Genomic DNA, 22,460 nt, shown 5'->3' on the forward strand with positions numbered 1-22,460 from the left:
CCTATTTTTGAGAAGGAAGCAGCTATTATTTCAGGCAGTCTTTCTGTAACGAAGTCTAGATCATGTGAGTATTCATTTTCTTACATAGCTGTGGAGAAGCAATCATGCCTGAGCCATAAGACCATACTGTGTATTTGCTCTGTAAATACCCAGCTTCACATCTGTCTAGCTTATTGTATATGCAAACCAAGACATTTTTGCACAAAACCACAGCGAGAAAGAGCTAACTATCTTCAAAATTTTCTTCTTAAAAACTCACCAAAGAGTCTTCCTACCTCTGCGCCGATGTTTCTGTGATTGTGTACAAAAACAGGTACACATTACATGACTGTAGGAATCACCACTGCAGTGCACTTACACCATAGGAAGAGCCTGTCTCTGTTCACCTTAAAATCCGAATTCTCCATGTCTTTCCTAAAGAGGGGACCATAAACACAGTCCTGGTTGCACAAATAAGCCAAATATCGGAGATACAGGGACTCAGGCAGGTCTGACATTTCACCAAGCAGGAGGCAGCAGTGACCTCCACACCCCAGCTGATACATTTCACAAGAAACTGCAAGTCGCTTCAGCAAAATATGACTCCTTTGATACCTTCCTGTTTAATTTAATGCAGACTTTTAATATCCAAAGAGACCCACTGCTTTGAAATGAGGAAACTCGGTCAAAGACTTCGGCAGTCAGCCCACAGCTGGCAAGCACAGCTCAGGGGCCTAAAATACAACTGCTCACTAGACTTGTGTTCGGAGACAATGGAGCTTTCAAAATTAAGGCTTGTATATGCAGGCAAATTTATCAGCCTAATTATACTGGCATAATTAGGACGATAAATTTCCCTGTGTAGACAAGTCCTGAATCTCTCAAGCTCATAACTGGGCAGGTATTTCAGAGGGAGAGGGAAAAAGGGGGAAAAAGCCATTTCTGGAATATCCAAGTAATAAATTCTCTCTCTCTCTCTTTTAATTTTTTCCCCCAAGATTCTTTTTTTCATCCAAATGAACAGTATATTTCATTTCCAAATTGAGATCTGGAAGAACCATTGGTACATGTGTTTTTCAGACAAATTAGAAACAACAAATACAAATATCCCTTGAATCTGCACTGGTCAGACTCTCGATCCAGAAAAACCCAAACACACTGGCAGAGCCCCAGTAGGCAGACCACTCTCCGTTCTACTTTGAAGTGCACAATGAAGCAGTTGCCCACTTTTTAGAACAGTGCATCTGATGTGAGACTCTCAGACACTCCTGTCTGTGCAAAAGCCTCAGAAGAAGCCTGCACTGTTCAGAATAGTGGTCCAGGCACGCCAGGAACGACAGTATTGTTAACACTCTTCCTTTCCATGCCTCCCTCACCAATCTTTCCGCACAAGAGTATCACATAACTCCCCTGTGAAGTTGCCAATCCCACGATATAGACCAAGTCTAATTTGGAAACAGCGCAAGATGCCTAACCAGTGCTCTCTGGTTTGTGTGTGCATAGGAAGTCTCATCCCAGGCACCTCATGCTGTTCACTCTAGCTCACCATCTTGGAGCTGCCTAAACACAGTAAGGGCCATATTGTGAGGAACAATCATGGCAAGACAACTATACTGAACCTAGAACCAAACCCCTGCCTGATGGACAGCACTACCTGCTCACCCTCCTTGCATCTACAGTGTGTGATCCCAGACCTGTTACTGCTAATATTAAATAAGTGACGTAGGCTGCACGAGAATTGAGCTACTGCTGAGGTTTATTTGCAAGCGCTGACTTCAGAATCTCATAACCTCCCTCAAAACCCTCAGTGAGCTCAGAAAATCCAGCATTCAGCTTCAGCCATTTCGTCATCCAATAATTTTTCTTCCTCCCTATCTTCAACTTCAATCATCTTCCATGTTTCTCCATGTCATGGGACACAGCCCTCTGCCTGAACAGTGGCAAAGATTCTCCTGATAACCAGGATTTCATCCCAGCTTCTTCCTCCCTTTTTTCACATTGATATCAGCACAGCACCAAGTAAGTAGGAGAGTCAGGGTACCCATTGTGTTAAACATTGCATACATAACGGAAGAGAGAAAAGTCTTCTTGATCACACAGCCTAAACAAATAAGGCCAAAAGAAATGTTATTCCAATTTTACAGATGGAAAACCAGGACCAAAGATATTAAATGTCTGGCCCTAGGAAATGTGCAGCCAAGGCAGGAACTGACCCCCTGTTTCCTGAGAGCCAGCGATCAGTGTCTAATCACACATGATCAGTCTTCCTCTCTACCTCCCTGTAGGCACTAGGAATTCGTACTCAACATCTCCACATGTTTCTCTTGCACTGTATTGCACACAGCCATACACACCTAGATGGAACTCCTTAATAAATAATTCTACATAGATTCATGCAATTCTCCTCTACTTGTCAACCCGTGCCTCCCTTACAGCACAGGAATTAGTCTTTCCTTCCTGTATTCCCAGTGTAATTATCAAACAAACTTTCCTCCTGCTGTAGTCTTCCAACGCTACGGACACTTTAAATCTCACACATAAATCTCTTCAATTTCAGCAGGTCTCTCTTCTCGAGAATGATGTTTAATTGTGATCTTTTTTTAATCAGAGTCAGTCCTCTGTTTCCCATCCCCATCTGCTGGAAGCAAGTTTCCGCCTAGAGAGGAAGTCAGTCTTTGATTTCATAGTTGATTATAAGAAGATTTAACATCCTCAAGAGCACAACTATTTCGATCAGAACATTTTTGCTCCAATTCTTTTTCCAGCTGTCTCACTTTTGATACAAATCCCAAGATACAAAAATCCTTCAGAATTCACCCACAGAAACTCCAGTACAAAGGCTGGCCACTTGCCCTCTCGTGGCCTTAGGAAGGTCTCTCCCACTCTTCTCCAAGATCTTGGCTTCATGTAACACAAAGGAATAAAGGAGGGAGCTTCTGCATGTGTGGGCTTGCTTGCTTTAGATCCTCAAGGGAAATCTCCACTTTTGTTACTGTGGCCCCACAGCATTTCTAGATGGCCACTAAGACCAATGTGTCTGAAAAGGCAAGCAGCCTGACAGATAGAGGCTTTCATGAGAGCATCTCCCACCATCACTACTTCAGGCTGGCATGAGTGTAATTTTATAGGCAGTGCTCATTTGGGTACAACTCTTCTCACTGTAGGCAACTGAAAGAAAACATTAGACTCTTGCTGATTGGATTTTTCTGGCTTCAAAGGAAAATCTGAGCTGTAAGATGTAATCTTGTGCAGTTTTGCTTTCAAAAACTTTCTGCTATTTGCCCTTTCAAATATCACCTCTCTGAAGATATGTGTATATGTAAAATGAGACAGCAGCATGAGCGCCACAGCCTTTAGTCTCCCTCTAGTCCTCTGAAAGGATGTCAAAAACTCTGAGGGTTCTCCTTAGAAGGCAATAAATGAGATTTTGGTGTAAAAAGACAAACTGTGAAGTCCAAACGAGTGGGACCCAAGCATGAAATTATTATTTTTTTTAACAAAGATCATTAGTGTCCCATCCTTCCTACCAAAAGCTAAGTAGCTTTATTTCAGCAGCACTGGCTGTATGGAATAGTGCAAATAGTGTGAAGCCAACTTCATTTCTGAGGACTTCACTCTAACCCCACTGTACAAGGATGACACTGTCTTTCAAGACCCAGGTTACCCAGCTCCAGTTTGCAGGTGGCACACCCATCCAGAAGCAAGATGATTAAATGCAACCTATGTTTCAACACTGTGCTCAATACAGTCCACTCTCAGCCTAGCCTGTTTGGATTTGAGCTGGCATGCCTGGAGACTCAGACTCTTACAAGCCTTTCCATAATACCATCAGCAACCCTGTCAGTGCCTGTGGCTGTTGTGCTAGGATGGAGAAAATAAATTTCCCCATCCTACAAAAATGCTTGGATGTTAAGGCCAGAGGAATTAGCTAAAATCTTTCTGTCTGACATCTACAACAACGTAGACTGTAAGATTATGCTAAGCAGTTCATACATCAAGTTCAAGAGCTGTGGTTGAACAACAACCACAATAAATACGCAATCATGGAAAATCTACCACAATTCTTAGTAAGTTGTTCCAATGGTTAATTATTCTTACAGTTAAAAATGCACACCTGGGTATCAGTTTGAAGCTGCTCAGCTTCAACTCCTGGCCAACACATTCTGTTACATCTATGTCTACTGAACTACGAAATCCCTCATTCTCCATTACTGATCCTCCTTAGGTAGCATTAGCCTGTGACAAGTGACTTGTTTGAAGCTAAATAAGTAGAACTCCCATGACATTTGTTGCTATCTTGAGGGTTTTCTGTTTCTTTTCACCCTTTCAGCTGCTTTCCTCCAAGCTTCTAATGCTTTGATATCCCTCATGAAACCATTTGTGGACTTTGCTGAGCTGTAAGGGATTCTCTCAGCATTCACAGAGCTAAACTACTTCCTTGGGTTTTGTTGTGAAAATCTCCACACGCTTCCATGAAGCCTTTCCAGAGTGCTCAGTGTTCTCTGTAAGCCTACAAGTTACAAAAGCATTTCCAAATCACTAAGTCCAAAATCATGCTGAGTGACACTGAGATGAAGCAACAAGACCAGAAGTCCCCACATAAAAATTTAGAAGGAAACAGTTTCATTGCAGGATCAGCGAGCAGAATGATCTTCCAGCTGCTCCCATTTCTTTATGTAGGTGAAAGCATTCACAGCTCATTTGAGCCAGTGGTTGCCAACAGCTTTGCTATTGTTTCAGAGCTTTGGTCCAGTTCTTTCCACCTGCCACTCAAAAGGCTGGAGGAAATGCAACCTATTGCAGACCAGCTTTTCTTTTCAATCAGAAAGCGTGCAACTTCACATACACATAGCTTGCTTGCATCTCAAATACTGGCCAGCCAAGCAGGTGGGCTGGCAGTTCTGCCAGTCCCTAGCAATAGGGACTAAATTGGCAGCTGCCTTGTAATAGCACTTTACTGAAGAACCAGCACCTTTCAAAGCACGTACATCTCAAACCTATGCTTTTCAGTGGAAGAAAACAACACTGTCTTAACTCATTTTGGAACAGAGCCTCACTGACTTTAAATTAGCAGTATATGATATCCTTCTGCTTTGCCTACCATCAGCACAATGAAGAGCCTAATAGAGTTTACTACTTTTCTCCCACCAAATCTTCCTGCTTTACAACAGCACTCTCACCAAACTCAATCACTTACTGGAAGGCCCTTCATAGTTTAAAATAGTACAACTGAAATGTTTGCCTATGAATGTCTTTTAACTGGAGGAGCTCCTCTGGTCTGCCTGCATGGGGCATTTTTGCTTAAGGAAAGGAGGTAGAAGAACTCCACCACCCCCAAAGCCAGTCTTTCCCCATACAGGGAGCCACTGCTCTCTGAGTATTAATAAAGCATGTGTTGAAAGGGAGACTCAGCCTGAGGCATGCTCAGTAGAACACTTGTCTCTTGACCCACCTCCTCATCCCAACGATTAATTAGGCCTAACCCCTCCCTGTTAAATTGCCTCTCAGGCATGTTGCTCAGCCTTCTCCCTCTTGCCTCAGGAAGATTCACTCACTAGCTCTTTATTTCAATATTCATGTTTTCCAGCTTGTAAGGTCCTCCACTGTTTTTTCCTCAGCTGCCCAAGGTCTGCATTCCCATAATGGGACTCTGAGGAGGAATGATGTCTGGAGGGAGAATAAGCACAGCTAGGACTGGATGGGGACCTTCCCATCCACATTCTCTCAGTCTTTCCCATGTGAAAGGTACCAGCTGGGCTGAGAAACAATCTCACTTCTCATCTTCAGAAAGAAGCTCTCTCACTGCTGAGTGCTGTTTTAAGAGGTTTGAGGTCCTGGTGCATCAGCAGACCTTGCATTCAGCAGTTCTCTAGCATAGGGATGCAGTTTACATCTAGGGACAGGGCTGCAGTGTTTGTCTCCAGAAATAGACCTCTGTGCTCTGAGCCTTGCTTGGGGAAGAGCTGAGGACTAAACCCTTCCCCTTTTTACCATCTAGCTCTCATGGATCAGTACTTAGCATGTTATCTGCCATCACATCTTCTCTTACATGCCTTGTTCATTTTGTGCATCATCAGTAGAGCTCAGCTGCCTCATTCAGTGTTCACTCACAGCAACTGCTTGGTGAAGCGTTAGCTTGCGCTCCTTGTCTCAGTTTCCTGTTCATTTATGCCATCTGGATAGACTGGGAGCTCTTTGGGGTCAATGACTGCCTTTTGCTATACACGTACAGAAATATGCCCAGTGGAGCCTTAATTAAGGTCTCTAGACGATGTTATAATACAAAAAATAAATATTAATTAGTAGGATCAGCAGATCCACATACCAGACATATTGCAAGACACTCCCCCGCTCTACTTACACATGCTGATATGTGAACGTGCCTGCAATGGTTAATACCACTGTATATTTGGCTTGTCTGCACACTGTATGTTTTCCTGTATTATCCTCTCCTTTTCATAATCAGATGTCACTTAATATCCTGACTAAGAACATTCTGTAATACAGTAGCACGAGTTTGGACAGAATTGTGAAATTATCTTTGAGTTGTAACACAGATGGAAAGATCAGATGACAAGACTCTTTTCCATTTCTCTAGCCTTCTGCCGTGGTTACCTGTGTTCTAAAATCCTAAGCCATGAACGGGCTCATTCTTTGTGTTGGCGATGAACTAAGTCATACTCATAGCTATCTGATTTTTGTACGTGGATTGCACATTCCAAAGAAAATCCATAATGGAAAATGTAATTGCGGTAACAAGCACCCTACAGGGATGCAAAATTCCTCAAGAGAATTGTTACGGGTTAATAGGGCTCTTCTTTACATGGTTCTATAGAGTCATTCCTATTCATATCAACTGAGCACTAGAGGAAAAGTAATAAAATTACCAGTGAAAACCCAGGTTCCTGCCTATTCAGTATTCCACACTAACTTCCAAAGACAGAGCTCTGATTGTATGGCTGAGCTAAACAGGATGGCTGTTTTTAACACCGTCCCAGCTTATGGTAACCATTAACTACAACCTGACTTCCCATTACAACATACCACTGTGAACACCTATTAGCAGCTAATTGAATCATCTAAAAATGGTCATAATTCAAACCTATGTTTGTATTTTTGTAATGTTTCTTATGGCTTTTACTATAGTACGGGAGGAGATGCAAATCAAAGTTGTGTTTAAGAGCTCATGGTAGAATGGGAGTTTAAGTAGAAATCTAATGGAGTGACAAAGGGGAATAAAGCAGTATTGTATTTTTGATGTTACCCATGAGACATGATAGGAGAAACTAATAACAAGCTAATAAGGCTGCCTATCTCTAAACGTTTTCCAGCTGTGAGCCACTGAAGAGCCAAAAGACCTCTCTAAGTCAACACCAACAAATGCATATACTCACGTCGTAATTTTCTGCAATTGCTATTCATAATTTCAAAGTATAATTTCAAGCCTATACAGAATTTTTCATTCTACTTTGAATTTAAAAAAATACAAGTATTTCCTCTCAAAGGCATCAGGGATTGTTTTTCAGCCCACTATGTCCTGACTGTTTCAATTTTATTGAATTCAATTTTATTGAAACTAAGCGTGTTTTAATTATATTACGAGAGGCAAAGTTTATGCTGTTTGTGCAGCATTACTGACACATTTGCACATACTTGTTGCCAAGGCTTTTAAATTTAATTTACAGTCTGATACTGTAAATATTTTTCATTAAATCTATGGAAAAGCTGTTAGCTGTTATTTTGGGTATTTCAAATTAGCATAAATTAGCTTAAACAATAAATTAGCTTGAGCAATAAATAGTTTAAACAAGCGACTCGAATTGAAAGAATACACTTCATTGATTGCAAGGGAACTGTCAAGAGCAGATAACAAAGATAACACACCTCAGGTGGAGTGCCTCTCCAGAAAAAGGTCCTCTGCTGAGTCACAGCAATGTGATGTTTCCAGGCCACTGCAATGCAAAGCAAGGTGCAATTACATAAAGCTTATTCAAGGTGTCACTGAGGTTTGTGTCAGCTGAATAAATACAAACTGGAATAAAAGAAAAGAAAGCTTAGGCAAAACTTCTGCAGCTTCCTTTTACTGTGAACAACCCAACTGTCACCAGGTCTGTCTAAAGTAGGTATCTATTTCCACAAGAAGGTGTGAATTTAGGCAGTTTGTTAAATAACAGTGATCATGATCATCCACTAAGCACTTGAAAGGATTAAATAATCCGAAGGATTTATCTGCTTCTGATTGAACAGATTGACTAAGGGAAAAAAAAAACTCTTTTTCAAAACGCATACTGCTTTCTAGAGTACAGTGTAGGAGCACTGAATAGTTTAACAGGTTGTCTAATTTGAACTCTAATAAAAGGACAGCACAGCATTTTTAAATTCATGGGAAAAAAATGCATTGTTACTTCAGCTGTGTCATTGCTTACAATTTGAAAGCACCTGTTGTATTTCTACTGCAGTGTTATTTTTTATCAAGGCAAATTTATAGCAATGTGGTACTTTCAGTAGAAAGTGGCTATAAACCTCCCTAAACCTTTGTATTTTCAATATATATTTCAATATATTTCAACAGTATCCAGACCAGAAAAGGACTCCAGATTTGCAGGCTTGGGCATGGGATGCAATGTCTGGTCACCAAGGCCATTAGATGTGACCCACAGGAGGCAATGGCTCTGCTGGCTTGCAAATCACGTCCATTGCACTGCCCAGGGCTTTCAAATGTATTAGGGAAGTCAGATTCTTATTCTGGAATCAGCATTCAACGTGGACTACTGCCTGATTTGAACAACTACCAGTTCTCAGCTGATACTACATGTACTTGAAAGAAGGTTGTAGTGAGGTGGGTGTTGGCCTCTTGTCCTGCATAACTACTGATAGGACAAAAAGGAACGGTCTCAATTTGCACCAGGGGAGATTCAGGTTGGATGTTAGGAAAAATTTCTTCTCCAAAAGAGTGATCAGGCACTGGAACGAGGGTGGAGTCACTGTCCCTGGAGGTGTTCAAGAAACATTTAGATGTTGTACTGAAGGACACGGATTAGTGTAGAAATATTGGTGGTAGGTGGACAGTTGGACTGGATGATCTTAGAGGTTTTTTTCAAGCTTGGTGATTCTATGATACCAAAGAAGTTTAAATCACCTATTGCTGATGAGACTGTTTCACAATGAAATAGTACAAAGCATTTTGACAGATAGAGAACAATGAGCTGTCTCCCCAGTAAACATAAAATAAGAAGGATGTGCTTTACATAGGAGATGGGAATTCTTCCCCATATATAAACATGTGCATCCCTGTTGGCTTTCTTGGAAGCCACAGACATACTCCTGAACAAACAAATAACCACCACATTCCTTCTTCCAGGCTGAAAGTTTGTCCTAGCTTTCTCCTGCAAAGCTTAGTCATGTGCCAGAAATTAGCAACAAAACTCTTTTCCAGGCATTCCAAACAACAATATTTTTTATGTCCAGCACCCAGATCTCTGATTCAATCTTCACTTCAAACGCTATCAAATCTGCATTTGCTAAAACCTTCAGAAATTTCTGGAGTTGCATAGGGAAGGTAATGATTGAGCATGTATGGCAATTGCTCTCCAGGCGTCCGATGGGCGTACATATGCGTGCACATCTCCTGTGCTTTGGGAAGTCCCTCCTGCCCTAGTTACCAAAGCTTCAAGAGGATTTTCCTGTGCTCAAGCTGTGGGGACGTTATCTGGTTGAAAATCAGCAGCCCTTGTGCAGTTGTCTGTCCTGTGCAGTCAGGGAGGCGTCTGCACTCCAAAGACACAATAAGGGGCTGAGCTAACAGGAGCACAGCAGCAGCCTGGAGGGATATGTCAAGGAGTGAGTGACCTACTTGCCCTGTAAAGACTCCTGGCATTGAGAAGAATATCCTCATCTCATTAGCTGTAACAAGCTATTCATATTTTTCATTTCAGCATGGATCGTAAAAATACAGTGACTGGAAAATCCAGGCTGGCTAGTAGATCCTGTGCTAGTCACACTTCACTCAGTCCTCATCAAGTGGAAGAAAGGAAATTAAAACTTTTTTTTTTTTTTAATCTTCAACTCTGACATACTAAGCTTGTTGGTCATGACTCCCATTTGGGGAAAGCTATGCTTTCTCCTCTTCCTCCTCTCTAGATCTCACACACACACACACACCATGAAAACATCACCCTAATGACCACTGACAAAACAATGCCTGAAAGAATGTGTTGAATACAAGCAACCAAATAACAGAGCCAACAAAACATGTCAATATGTTAATTTAAATTCCAAACATAGGCTAATATCAAAAACTGACCCAAAAAGCTGCACATTTTTCCTAGATTGCCTGTTCAGCCTTAAATAATTTGACTTAAAATGGCCAAAAATTAAATAAAAAGACAGTACTTGAAAGCAACCATTACTTCTTGGTTCTTTCAATTCTGGGTCTTCATTCATAGTTCTTCTGTTTAACTTTATACTTGTAATTTTTTCTCCCTCTTTCAGATGCTATCTTTAGTTATTTCTTTACCTCTTCTTTTCCATATTTGCTTGGCTTCCCTCTCATTTTCTATGGAGCCTGAGTCAGGTTTCCCCACGGAGCTCATTCACAGTCAAAAGTTTCTCAGTCAGGGAAACCTTCCACATCATCACATTTGTCAGTGCAGTTTCCATAGCTTTCATTATACCCTTGGGCTAAGGACCATGTGAGCCCTGGGCCTGGGGAAAGGAAGTTCACTCTTCCTGCTGTCTGTGGCAGCTGTCTCTAAGCATCCCAGATGGATTTCTTGAACACACAATGGGAGAATTCCAGTTTGGGTTCAGTCCATAAACAAATTTATTTCATTCTCAGTTGTGCCATGTTCTTTGAAATTTCCATTGTTTGCTTCTCAGTTTATTACTGAGGTTCCAGTTAATATTTTTTAGAGATATGCTCCTTACTAGGAAGCAGCAGCTATTGGGGATGTATTCCATGCTCAACCCTGCCACTCTGAGATACACCATTGATCTGACTTAAGTAGGAGTCCCACCTGCTGATGCGTTTCCTCACTCTCCTTCTACACCTGTATGTAGCTGCCCTTCATACCTTGAAAAAATGCAAAATATTTGAGATCACTAATGCTCGTTCCATAGTATTTACTGTCTGGTCACATTTGTCTCTTGCTTCTTTCCGTCACCGCTGATGTTACAGCACAAACGTTTACCCAGCATCTTATTTGACTGTAGTTTGTCCTACTCTATTTAGTTGGGGTTTTTTAAATTATTATTTATTTAATGCAATTCACATTATCAGCCCCTCCAGAAACACTGAGTTTGCTAAGTGAGGAAATATCCACCAGCCCATGAAAAGCCATGGCCATGTGGCATTACGCGTGCTGAGAAATGTCCTCGTGCCAGTCCCAGCAGGGACTTGCACGCAGGTGCACATTAAACGCTGCTTTGGTCCTTTTCACCATAAAGCACTAAATCTCAGGATCCCTTAATGCTCCCACCCAGGCTCACAGCAGGCATGCCTGGAGAGACATGCATTTAAGCATCTCGCAGTGCTGCTGAGGCACTTAGTCAAGCGTTCCCCTTTTGGGCCTCACTTTTGCTACTATGCACATTAGTGCTCAAGGCTATGCAGCTGCACTCCAGTTCATGCAGGATCGAGTTCCCCTGCCCTCTTTCTCCTGGCTTAGCACTTTTTCCTCTTTTTTTTTTTTTGTGCCCTGCACTCATGCATGCAACACTTCAGAGAGCAGCATGCCATTACGCTCACAGAGAACATGCATGAGCGCTTCATAGCTCTCCACGCAGTCTTTTTACCAACTATTCTCTTCAAAGAGGTTGATCCAAAAGCTGACTGAAGCCAGCAAAAATCTTCCCCCTTGGACCAGGCCCAGAGCAAGGGACGCAATTAGATGTAACAGAGGCACAAATGAAAGGCAGCTTGCCTCCCACAAGGAGAAAACTGTATCTGAGGGCCAAGCAGGCAATCCTTTTTGAGATGCATCTCTTTGCAGTGAACATCCTTCCAAGCAGCCTGTGCTGCGACTTCCACTCGAGCAGCTTGCCAGGCACTCAGCGGTGGCTTTGGACTGCGAGGTGAAGACAGGGTGTGGGCACTGCCTCACTGTTTTAATCTGCCAGATTTGATTGTTTAATATATATTTTATTGTCTCATTTATTCTTTTTATAAGTCTTACTGTTACGAAGCAGTATTTTTAAAAAGCAGCAGAAAATATGTCAACTGAACATGGTTGGGAGGGTCAAAAAGAAACCCAAATAAAAGCCCGTATCCAATTTGGTGGAGAGGCAAATGTCTATTGTTCTTCTCATTCTCTTTTTATTCCTGCATGTACCAGTGAGACAAGAAGGAGATGTCTCAGACCAATTGCCTCCAGCCCTCTCTTGGTGAATAAGACGACTTAAGAGTCTTCAAAACCCAACACTTCCTACTGCCTGCTACTCAGCGACTTGCAAACACACACTATGGTAGCACCACCCAACATGAAATAAAGTCCACAGTCAATGCAAATCATCCCTCACTCTCCAGTTTTCATACAGTTCTGTCTTGAAAATAACCTCATTCTAATGACTTATCTATTTAATTTAGATCTCAGTTCTTTCTACTCACATTAACATTGGTTTCAATGAATACAAATGTCTTATCTCAGCCAAAAGAAAATCCAGCAGATCCTTTTATCTGAGTTGTAAGATGATATGTTTGGACGAAGCGTCTAGCAGGGTCCTGCCAGAGCTCTGGTTTGTTTAAAATTTTCAGCAGTTATCTGGAAGCAGAAGTAGAAAAAAACATTAATTATATTCACAGTTGACATGAAGACTGGGGGAGGAAGGGGCAAACAAGAAGTTTATAGTGAAAACATAAATCAATTTACAATGATTTAAGAATTAGACAAGCATTACTCAAATTATGCAAATTCATAATATGTTAGAATGCAGTCTGGTTTCTTATCATATCTGGATAAACTGATGATATCATGGATGACACTATATGCAGAAGGACTGTGATAATAGCTTGCACCCACAATATGGATTACCCATTCTTTATGCTGCATTTAAATGGTGTAGAAATTCATAGAGACATGAAGACCTCAGCAGAAGAAAAATACTGAACAGGAAAGCAAGAAAGATGACAGAAAGACTCAAACTACTACTGCACATCTAGTTTGCCCCTATAGCCTTGTAAGAAGAATGAAGTTCAGCTATTTAATTGTCACAAATCCTGATCACAGTTCCGTGTTGCTTTATTGTGTTTTAAGGACCATACGTAAATTATAACTTATTGCATACCAGATTAATTTACATGTGAAATGACATAACATGCAAAAGAAGTAGAGAGAACTAGAAAAAAGTGGCTGTTATGCAAGACAAGATGATAGCTCAGAAGCATTAGTCCACAGCCATTCATGGCAATTTCTGCCTGGTCTGCATGGGTGCAGGACACAGGATCAAGCCTCCCTGCAGGAAAAGGCTTCTTCTGTTCTGTGAATTATTGCAAGAGCCCAGAGACCTGCAGCTGTCAGGAGTCACTGCCCAGCTGCAGTAAACCTAGCACATCACTGAGGTGTGTGCCCAGAAAATGGACCCTGTCCCATAGAGTCATAGAATGATAAAGGTTGGAAAAGACCTCTAAGATCATTTGGTCCAAATGTCCATCTACCACCAATATTGCCCACTAAATCATGTTCCTCAGAGTACCCACATCTACACATTTCTTGAACACCTCCTGGGATGATGACTCTCTGGGCAGCCCATTCCAGTGCCTTACTGCTCTTTAGGATAATTTTTTCCTAATATCCAACATGAATCTCCCCTGGCACAATATGAGGCCATTCCCTCTCATCCTATCACTAGTTACCCAGGATAAGAGGCCAACACCCAACTCACTACAACCTCCTTTCAGGGAGTTGTAGAGGGCAATAAGACCTCCCCTGAGCCTCATCTTCTCCAGATGAAACACTCCTCTTGTCTCTTCTTACCAGCTCACACAGGCTCTCTGTCCCAGCACAACTCCTGTGCTCACCTTGATCTTGCTCCTTTGGCTCCCTTTGTCATCAATACCAAAGAAATGGCAATGCCTCCTTGAAACTGTGCTCAGATACTTTCTGAACCAAGCACTACCTGGAAACAAATACATCTCTGAATACTACAGTTTTCTTTACCTTCAGGCCTCCATAATACTCTGTACAATAACAAAATAGCAATGCAACTCTGACTAAATGACATCAGTATTTAAAAATATTCAAGACCAAAGAGTGCAGTCATGGAAATCAAGGCATGAACATTTTGGACAGAAGTCTTGAGCTTAGTTTCATCAGGTAGGTATTTTTAACAACCTGTATCAAGGTGCTTCAGCAGGCATGGCACAGTCAAGCCTTTGACTTGGCATCATGAGGAAAGCACCCCAGCTCTGCTTTTGCCTATAGGAAAACCACTAGGAATGAGACAGAACAATGGATCACTCACTCCCGTTGTGATTTTCCTTTCTCATCGTTACATGAGTCAGGCAGGATTTTATCTCAGTTACAAGTATCTTAGGCTGGCAAATGCCAACTCCACACATGCCCCATTAGGGGTTTCCAAGACCCTACATGGTAGAATCTGACCTCAATGTCCCACCTCTCTCTATGAAGGTAGCATATCATGAAAGCCCAGGAGTTCAACTGACATATCTGCACATGTCACTGAATAGCTAGCGTGCTCCATGCTGAATTTCAGTACTGCACATGCACACCCCATGCCAGATTACTCTCAGGCTATATCTTTGTCAGTAAACTTGGCCATTGTTGCCATACAATCATACATTCAGGCCAGCTGGTAGAGCACAGCCTGCTAGTCTCCTAAGCAGGGTAGCAGCAAGCAAACTGCCTACTGAGGATGGTCCCTGGCATGCTCCAGTTGCCAAGTCAGGCCCCAGAATTGTTCAGAGCAAGCGTCAGCTGCAAAGGACCGTGCTCACACCAGAGAACACGCTAGCAGTTTACTAGCAAAGATAATTGTGTTCCCAGGCCAAGAAAGGCTGTCAGGCATGCTTGGATTTACTACATTGTACAGCCTCAGTCTCAGCATGTCTTTTTCCCATGTGACTGATGATACAACAGTGTCCCAGAATGGGGAAGCAACGAAGCTAAAAAGAGTTCAGATTGCATCCTTTGTGTTGGAAGGCAAAAAGGTACATTTTCAGTATTCATTCCCACTTGATGTTCCTAGTGCGTGCTGAGCCAGATAAGTATATTTGCCTTTATCCAATCTGCTTGTGATAGGTAGGAAAATACATTTGAATACATTCTTCAGAGCAATTTCTTTGGTCTTAAGGTTGCTTCTGAAGTTTGCTGAAATTCTTCAGGAGTGCTTCACCCACGAGTACTTCTGAGTATAAATACACAGCTTTTAATAACATACTTTGGTGAATGACATTCAGAATTTACTTCCTAACCCATAGCCAAGTTTAGAAGGAAACCACTGCTGAATGTAGCTTTCAATAAACATTGTAAGGGTGCAGATCTTCCCTCTGAGACCTGTGGAGTTACACATGGAACAACAAATATGGCAGATATGAATGGCTGCTCTGATCTTCTTTACTTCATTGCAAATTAGGAGTGATTCTTTCAACATTGGAGTGTCTACCAGCAAAGATCTTGCACCACAAGAGGCTCATAATTGTATCTGACTTTACAGTCATTCTGATCAAATATCAGCTCCCACTGTGCAATCCTCAGAGTGCAACCTCTAGTCTTATCTACATCTTAGCATACATCTTAACATTAGCATGAGTTGCACCAGAGAAGTCAAATGGTTTAAATTGCAGAGCTTGACTTAACCAATCCATTTTTTACTGCAGTGCTTAAGTATATCTTCCAAAAAACAGAGGGACTTCACAAGGTAGGCAGCAAACTGCAGCTGAAAACAGCAACAGATGCAGCTCTTTGCAGAAAATACTGGTTGCAAAACAGAGATGAACTGATGCTAAGCTAAGGAATAAAATGCATATCCCTTGTGTCAAAAGCAAACATTAAAAGACAAAGCTGACTGCAAGAGATGCATTTCCTCTAGTTCTATACTCAGAAGGAACAACAGCAAAAAAAAAAAAGAGTGTATAGTTACTGGCCACCTCCTAACACAGTCTTATCCTCAGGACCTGATTGTCACAATGAAAATGGAAAAGAAAACAAGATTTAAGTCAGGAAACAACTTCAGCTGGAATAGAGTTCAGAGACCTTTAGGGCATGTCCACACTCAAGGCAAAGCCACCTCCTTCACTTTTGTACTGCCTGTGGGAGGCCATGAATAGAGGAAAAGGGCGAAAAGGGAAGATGGAGAGGACTCTTGGCCACTGAAATCCTCCAGCACAAATGTACATCTTGCAGTGCTGGAAGACAACTTGGTACGTGAAACAGAGTCATACTCAACCATTTTTCAGACCAACACAACCTCAGTGAAATCATAGCCCATACTGAGTGCTGCATACTGTTTGCTGCTGGCCCCCTTGCTGTGGGCCAAGCACTGCATGTTAATTTGGACATAGAGTGAGATTTTTCAAACTTCTTAAGGAGCTCATGTCATGGATGAAAATAGCACTTATGCCCTTAGCCTTTCTCAGAGTTTTGTTTGACTTCACCGAAAGATCTGAGTCCTCAGGGTCACAGATTTGTGCTCCATCTCTTGGGAATTTAACTTAAGAAAAGTCATCCAAAGCCTTAGGATACCACCAAAAGTAGGCAACTCTTTACAAATAAATGTGACTGTATTTTTATCTCAGATCAGTCTCACAAGAGAGAAAGGTACTAGCAAACGATGGGCATTGGAGCACAGACATACAACTTATCTAAGCAGAGGTCACAGCTCCCTGAGGGCTGGACCTTCCAAAATCTTTGGCATCAGACTCCTGGCTCCAGTCTCAAAATCATAAAATCATAGAATCCTTACAGTTGCAAGGGACTCCTGAAGGCCATCTAGGTCCAACTCCCCTGCAATGAACAGGGACAAGATCAGGTTGCCCAGGGCCTGATCCAGCCTTGCCTTGGAACAACCAGGCACAGGGCACCCCACATTCTTCATCAGTAGAAGAAGGCAGACAGGCAGGTGAGAATCAAAGTACTTTAACTTGGTCAGCTGGGTGCCATTAGAAGAAAGACTACCTCAAGAAGTTTAAGTGTGCTCTCTTGGGCCATTATATCCCACCCCACTTAGGGTTTTATGGGTCAATCTAGGAGAAACAAGTGACAACCTGTAGAGCCAGCTGACACAAATGAGCAGAGCTCCATTACATTTCCACTAGGTACATAACGAGGAGACTTGACCCAGCTGCAGAATGAGCCACAAGTGAATATGAAGTTAAAATCTTACGCTATTGATCTTTAGAAACAAAACTGAACATTTTTTCCTCTTAGTTCTGTCGTGTTTTTCCTCACAACGAATAGGACATACACTTTCAACTATCAGTCAAACAGTGAGGTCAAAAATGCCCATAGTGAGAGTGCAAAAGCCAAAGAGGTTCAGCCAGGCACTTGAATCCCAGTGGATTACTGCTAAGGGCAGCGTGGAATAGTCAGCAGGTGAAAAGTGGCTTCCATCCCCTGAAGCCACCTACCTCCACTTTTGGAGGCCATTCTTCTCCAAGCCTTTCATCAGCTGCTTAGGACACGCTGACAGGATCACAGAAAGTCCCTGAGCTTTTCTGGAGCTCGGAGGTAGCACAGAACAAATAAGCAAATCTGGGGGCAGCCTTCCCCTTCCTGCTGAATGTGCTGAGGCCAGAGAAAGAGGGAATAAGCAGCAACCTCGTTTTTACTAACAAGGAGCAGAGCTGGAAATAGATGGCCTCAAACGTGACAGACAAAGTCTCCAAGAGACACAAAACAGCTTTTGGCAAAAGCCTGAAATTGTCTCATGGCAGCAGCATCCTCACTTTGCCCAGACAGCTGACAAAACTGCATGGCATCAGCTCACTGTGCTCTGCAGGCTGTCCACATGCTTTCAGCTGCACTGTGCTGCAGCACTGGGACAGTGGAAGGCCAACCTCTTAGCCGTCCCAAACTGGCATAGCCCCACCACCTTCCCTTGATTCACAGCAGATGCAACTCTGGCCCCTGCTACGCTTAAAATCCGAGGCAGGCTTTCCTTGGATGCAAAAGAATACTCTGAGACACTCTGAAACCTGCATTGCGTGCTAGCAAGGAGCTAAGCGATTCCCAAGACCTTCAGTCAGACATGTCCAAACACACAGTGCATACCCCATGCTCCCCCAGACACACAGATACCAAATACGCTCCCTGGGATGCACTGGGGTGAAGAAGAGCTTTCTAAGTCACTTCATTTTTACTGGAAACTCTGCGCCAATCCTCCCACGTACGACGCACCGTGTGCTCCTCGTAACCAGCATTGTCTGAACTTGTGGTATTTTCATAAAGGCTCCTGCCAAGCCAAAGGCACTCTAAGACACATCACCTTTGTCCAAAGGAGGATCCCAGCCGGAGCGAAGCGCAGAGAGCGTGACCTCTTCTACCAACAGGCACAGAGGGATGGGAAATGAGTTCCTATTAAAAACCACTGCTCTGCCCGCTTCCTGCAGCAGAAGGGGCACAGAGAGCGCAGGCGACAGCAGGCAACACAAAAAATCCTTTCACTGTACTCACAGGGAAATGGGGAGGTACAAATGAAGGCCTCTTTTTTTTATTTTATAAGGACGGGTTGGCAGAAGCAGGTTATTGGGCTTGCACTGCGTGGAAAAGGAGGATTTTCCCTTTTTCTGGAATCCTGATTCATCTTCATTACTCAGTCACTCAAGCCTCCTTGGAAACAGAGTGCCACTGAGTTATTATGGCAGTCATAGATGAATTCAGCAGAAAAATATACATATAGCAACGAAAGAAAGTAAAACTGCTCTCCTTGTGCAGCCCTACAGAGAGACAGCCAGACAAAAGCATGAAAAAATTGACTGTCTGGCCAAGAATGAAATTGCTGGCAAGTCTGGTTTCAACCCTGCTATTAGCTCTCTCGCAGCTGCTCCAGCTACCCAAGCAGTGCTGAGATAAGTGCCTTCTCTCAAGTCTCTCTTTTTTTTTTTTTTTTTTTTTTTTCTAATTGGGGGTAGCACATTTATTTGCATACTAGCCTGCTTCTGATTAATACCTCATCTGAAAGAACTTAAGGGCTAAGTCAGGCACCTTAAAAAAAATAATAATAATAATTAAAAAAAAAAAAAAAAAGGGAGAGAGAAAAAAAAAGCTCTCAGAAGCATTCCTATGCCAAGGGATGAATGTCATCCTTCCTCTGCGGGCAGCATGCTCCCCAGATGCATCACACATGGGGCAATACAGCTGTGCCAAAGGGGCAGGACACAGGCAGCTGTGCAAAGAGGGGGGGGGGGGGGCTGGGGGAGGCCACGTGCACTACTGAATTGCCCATTCAGGGCAAGGGTGGGCAGAAAAAAGCAGCTGAGGGGGAGAAGGAGGTGCAGAGGGTGAGGCTGGCATCCTCTGCTGAGCAGTGATGGATGGGGTCAGGGCAGGTCACGCTCAGGTCTGGACTGCTGGGATCCATGCTGGACCTGGTACAGCCCGATGCGTGATGTTGCACTCGACTTCAGGCTCATGGCGAGGTTTCCTTTCACTTTGAAGGTGTGTAAAGCACTTCTGTTGCAAACCCAGAAAAAGAAGGCACTGTGTAAGGGTGGAACAGAAAAGGTTATGGAAAATTTGCCAAGAAAGTGCCTGCGCTCTTCTCGTTCCAATATATGGCAGGCTTAGAAAAACTGAAAAATACCAAAAGGCACCCGGGGATTGTTTTTTAGGAAACAAAAGAAGCACTTATGGATTAGCTTTTCCACATTGCCACATTAGTAGATATACCAAACAGACAGCTTGATCTGGATGAGTCACACAGCAGAAGAGGAACAATGACCCTTGTGTTCCTCCAGTACAAATTATTCATTTTTCTCTGTCAATAAAGTCTTTATATACATATATAATTGCTCCCAGGCAGCAAACGGGGAAGGTGCGGCTATCAGAAGATCACCCCCTCCCCTGGGGAGTCACATCTATTTGGCAGGGCGTCCAAACTCCATGATGCCCTCAGGCAGGCCACAACACCTTAAAATAACTTCAACACACCTCGTGCCGTGCCTGCGTGCTGAATCAGCCCAGAGGTGTCAATCACATCCTGCCCTGCTTTCAGGTAGAAGAATCACCTCAGTTGCTCCTATCCTCACTTTTGAACTTACAACTTCCTTTTGCAGAAATCAGAATGGGGTGTGTGTGTGTGTGTGTGTGTGTGTGTGTGCTTGTAATTCCTCAGTCTCCACAATAACAATTCCACCCTTTGAGCCTCCCTGTTGGGAAACAGCCCCTGCAGAACAGCAAGTTCCTCTTTCACAACAGCCAGTTGCTGAAAGGAGGCAGCACAGCTTGGCAGCTAGAGCAGGAGACAGCAAACCTGGGCCATCCTCTTAGAAACGTATAGGAGTTTTGCTACCAACAGGCAAGCCAGTGTGATTTAACTCCACTGAATTAACTTGGCTCCTCAGTCTTTTGCAGGAGTATCTGCTCATCTCAGAGATATCAGTGCCTTGAGAGCTCACTTTGAGAGGCTAGGCCTCATTTTCAGGATATCTGTACTGTTGCTGCGGTGCACCCAGAATCCTAGAATAGATTAGGTTTGAAGGGACCTCAAATCCTACCCAGTTACAACTCCTGCTGTGGGCAGGGCTGCCACCACCAGCTCAGGCTGCCCAGGGCCCCATCCAACCTCAAACACCTCCAGGGATGGGGCACCCACAGCTTCTCTGAGCAGCTGTGCCACTGCCTCACACTCTCAGAGTAAATAATTTCTTCTTAATATCTCACCTAAGCTTCCCCTCTTTTAGTTCATGGTTCAAAGCAGGTGCTATTGGTTACAGTACCCACTGCAGCCTCTTGTCCTTCATCTTCTGCACCTGTAAACTGAGAGTGACCTTTGCAAAACACATTGAGTTGCATGTGCAAAGCACAGCCCTGCATCCTGCTGCTCATCAGTTTAGGAGCACACTCTTCTTTGCTGCACCTTGCTGCCAGGGGGTTCCTGAGCTTGCAAGCTAAGTTACTGTATGGATTGCTAGTGGCTTAAATCCAAGGCTGGGCTTGGCTCTGGGCAGCCTAGTCTAATGGTTGGACCCTGCACATAGCAGGGAGGTTGAAACTAGATGATATTGGTGTTCTTTTCAACAGGCCATTCTCTGAGTCTATGATTCAAGGAATAAAAAGGAAGAAAAGAAAAAGAATAAGAAAAAGAAAAAAAGTAAAAAAAAAAAAAAGAAAAGAAAGAAAGATGGGGGGAGAATAAAAAAGGAAAAAAAGTGTTGCTGTTTGATGGTTCCTGGGATACCAGCCCGTTTCTGCCTTGCCCGTGACGGCCGCAGGGTGGCGCTGCTGCTCCACGCCGCCCCGCCGCTGTATCGCGATCCGAGGCGGTCTATGGTGGAGCTCCGCGGCGGGGCTCACGGCAGCTGGGCGTGTGACACAGTGTGTGCCTTCGGGAGGGACGGATGGGTTGTCAAGCATGCTGCAACACAGGCCTTTTGTGAATTATTAGTAATTTATAACCTGCTTTTTGGAGAGAACCTAGGGAAACAAACGTGTTTCCTTGGCTTTCTCTCCGATGACAAATGTCTTCTTTACTCTGCTTGCTCCCTCCCGACTGCCGGCTTTCACTCTCACCCATGAGCCCGTTGAGCACTCAGTAACCCTATACCTCTCTGCTCCTCTTGAAGTGAAATATCTCCTACAGCAGCTTCCCTGAGGGTAGGCTCAGGGGTGAAGCCCTTCCCTACATTCATCTACACAACGATCTCTGCTCTGCGGCATACCCAGAGCTGACCTGGTAACATCAGGCAGGCAGCTCCATCCTGCTCCCCTATTTCTCCCCCTTCACCTCATCTAGTTGGGTTTTGTTCACCTTCAGCCCCTGGAACTGCTTCTGTCTTTGGACCGAGCGCTGTGCAGGGCAGTCCTGGGGGGAGGAAGAAGAAAAATGGCAGCGCAGGAGGGCCAAGGACAGGCTGAGCCTAGCAAGCATCGTCTAGACTTTCAGTCTCATGATTCAGTGTGTCTGATGTAAAACTATTTAAATAAGAGTTATGTAAATAACGTGGCAGACAGATAGATTATTTAATATAATCAAAGTGAGATAAGGCCTGGGCCCCAATCCTTCCCTGAAGTACGGCTGCTCTGTGCCATCCTCACAATGCGAACAGCCCTGAGGCCAGGAGACCCAGCCAAGGGAGGATCACCCCAGTGCAAGGAGATAGCCTCTTGGCTTGCAATCAGCTCCTGCATGACTTTTCCTCTCCTGAAGCCAAGCAGAGGGGCAGCCACAAGAAATCTCAGCACCCGACAGGTCTCTGCCACCATAACAGCACCTCAGAGCCACTGCTATTCGGGATCCATCCTTCAAGCTGTGCTGAAGGACCTGCCTTCCCCAGAGCCAGCCAGGGACTGTGACAAGGGTGTGAAGTG

The 22,460-nt window shown here is 43.6% G+C and overlaps 1 long non-coding RNA gene across 8 annotated transcripts in view; it reads right to left on the reverse strand.

Annotated features, from left to right (window-relative positions):
• Positions 1-22,460, reverse strand: part of LOC116226407 (uncharacterized) — a 47,331-nt gene that overhangs the window by 15,479 nt on the left and 9,392 nt on the right. For 3 of the 8 annotated variants that reach the window (XR_016465437.1, XR_016465440.1, XR_004166312.2), the window contains exons 2-3: positions 12,584-12,737; positions 7,864-7,931 (exon numbers count right to left, since the gene is read on the reverse strand). This is a non-coding gene — a long non-coding RNA (uncharacterized LOC116226407). Of the gene's footprint in view, positions 1-1,792; positions 2,081-2,806; positions 3,148-7,863; positions 7,932-10,994; positions 11,051-12,583; positions 12,738-22,460 lie in introns of those variants that run through there. The other 5 variants (XR_016465439.1, XR_016465435.1, XR_016465436.1 and 2 more) reach the window with 5 other exon arrangements.

The sequence above is a fragment of the Phasianus colchicus genome, chromosome 3, assembly GCF_987193195.1.
Source record: "Phasianus colchicus chromosome 3, bPhaCol1.hap1.1, whole genome shotgun sequence".
Classification (NCBI taxonomy): Eukaryota; Metazoa; Chordata; class Aves; order Galliformes; family Phasianidae; genus Phasianus; species Phasianus colchicus.